The following is a 2715-nucleotide window of genomic DNA, read 5'->3' as shown; positions in this document are numbered from 1 at the left end:
TATCTGTCTAACATACAACTATCCACGCGAAGAGGAGTGATATTAGGTATCTTGATATACAATTAATTTTCAGATATCACCCTTAAGGAAGTCAGCTACTTATATCTGAAAATTGATGGCATATTAAGATACTTAATATCACTCCTTGTCATATGTGAAATGGTAAATCTATGAGATATCTAATACAAAGACAGAGTTCCTTAAGATGTTTGCGAAAAATCTGAAATTTTAGACTACCTGGAATCAAAAGGTATATGTAGCTGACTTCCTTAAGGGTGATATCTGAAAATTGATGGCATATTAAGATACCTAGTATCACTCCTCTTCACTTTGATAGCTGTAAATGAGTCAGATATCTAATATAAACACAAATTTCCTTAAGATATCTACGAAAATCTTGAAATTTCAGGTTACCAGGAATCAAAAGGTATAAGTAGCTGACTTCCTTAATGGTGATATCTGAAAATTGATGGCTGATGAAGATATCTAATACCACTCCTCTTCACATGAATATTGATAAATTAATGAGATATCTAATACAAACATAATGTGCTTTAATATATTTGCGAAAAACTTGAAATTTCAGATTACCTGCCATCAAAAGGTATAAGTAGTTGACTTCCTTAAGCGTGATATCTGAAAATTCATGACATATCACGATATCCAATATCACTACTCGCCATACGTATCGTTGTAAGTTAGTTAAATATATGATATAAACACGGAGTTCCTTAAGGTATTCATACTGATCTTGAAATGTCATTGTACCGATAATCAAAATGTATAAGTAACTGATTTCCTAAAGAGCGATATCTGAAAATTCGTGGCGTATCAAAACACCATCTATCACTTCTTGCCATATGTATAGTCGTAAATTCGTCAGATATCTAATACAAACATAAAGTTTCTTACGGTATTCACACAAATGTTAAATTTTAGGGTAACTCGATTCAAATTGTAAAAGTAGCAGATATCTCAAAATGGATGGTATATCAAATGAATGAAAGTCTCAATTCAATCCGTATCATTTTTAAAGTAAACTCTCAGTTGAAAAAGTTTATTCGTATTTTGCATGCATTGCAACGTTATGTAATTGGGAATAATTGAGCTTGAAATATCATACGACTCCTCGTCCTCTTTAGAACTAAACCTGATAGATAATAATTTTCAAACTCATTAACCTTATCTAGTAGCTGGCTATCAGTAATTATAACTTTTATATTTTGTAGTAGCTGGCTACGAGTAGCTAACTTTTCTTACTTTTAGTAGCTGACTACTAGTAACTGGCTACTAGTAGCTAACTTTTCCTGGTTCAAGTAGCTGGCTACTAGTAGCCAACTTTTCTCTTTTTAAGTAGCCAGTTACTTGTAGCTAGTTACTAGTAGCCAACTTTACCGATCTACTTTTAAGGTCAAAGTTCAATTTAAAATTTGGTTTCTTCCTTCTTTCTTCCTCTAAATCCAGAATATCATTCAAAATAGCATCAGAATTATCGTCTGCTAAATCCGTAGTAGTATCGCGAAATTTATTTTGAGTAAGAGGGTAGTCATCATCTGAGTCCATTTCTTCAAGGCACCCGGACTAAATGCTAAAAGAGGGATGCGGCTTCTGTTTTTATACCAGTTATAAGCCTACGTGTCAGTATCATATTATTAGGGTTCCCAGAAAGGAACGTAGGAAATCAATGTTTTGTTCTATCTAAAACATTCTTTCCGAACACCCTTTACGTCCCCTCATTCACCCAAAAAAGAAAACCTGTTTTGTTGAGTAGTCTTCAGACAATAGAAGCGTTTGAATCGCTTTCCATGAAGAACAAAACCCTGTTTTGAGGAGTACCGTATTATGACAATTGAAATGATGAGCTAACAGTTTTTTGTGAATTAAAGACAAGATTTGACCTTGTGTGCCATTAAAGTTTATGAATTCCTAATATATCAAAATTATTAAAAACAAATCAGAAACGAAAGGTGTAAATATATTTGTCTATACCAATGATTATTTGTACGTGGGTTTTTTGTGTGCGTTTAAATGCATTTGTTTTTAGATAGAACAATGTTTTAAGTAAGATACAAGACTCCGATGGTCTATTGTGTCAGATACGGGACTGATCACTCGCCGCTACGCGGCTCGTGCCAGTCCCGTATCTGACATAATAGACCATCTTCGTCTTGTATCCCTTACAGAAATTACGATCAGAAAACAAAACAAAATGTCCACACTATCATCGACAAGGAATCAACCGCCTACTGGACAGGTCTCATCGACAGTAATCTCGGCTGAATATTTGGACTGACGCCTTCACCGAATCTCGGATCAGTGGAGATCCGGGTTAGAATAGGTCCTCAGTACCCCTTGTTTGTGGTAATAGGCGACTAAATGGGGCGGTCCTTCGGATGAGACCGCAAAAATCGATGTCCCGTGTCACAGAAGGTGTGGCACAATAAAGATCCCTCCCTGCTCAAAGGCCGTAAGCTTCGAGCATAGGCCTAAGTTTTGCAGCCATTCACCGGCAGTGGTGACGTCTCCATATGAGTGAAAGATTCTCGAGTGGGACGTTAAACAATATATAATCAATCAATCAATTCACCTTGCACGCTATCCGCCATGATGCATGCACGATATTGTATTTGCTTTGTTTTGTATGAAAGGCGAAGATAACGAGCAGTGATCAATCTTATAACTCCTATAAGCAATACAAAACATAGGGCAAACACA

The sequence above is a fragment of the Ostrea edulis genome, chromosome 10 (genome assembly GCF_947568905.1).
Source record: "Ostrea edulis chromosome 10, xbOstEdul1.1, whole genome shotgun sequence".
NCBI lineage: Eukaryota > Metazoa > Mollusca > Bivalvia > Ostreida > Ostreidae > Ostrea > Ostrea edulis.
This window is presented reverse-complemented; position numbering follows the sequence as displayed.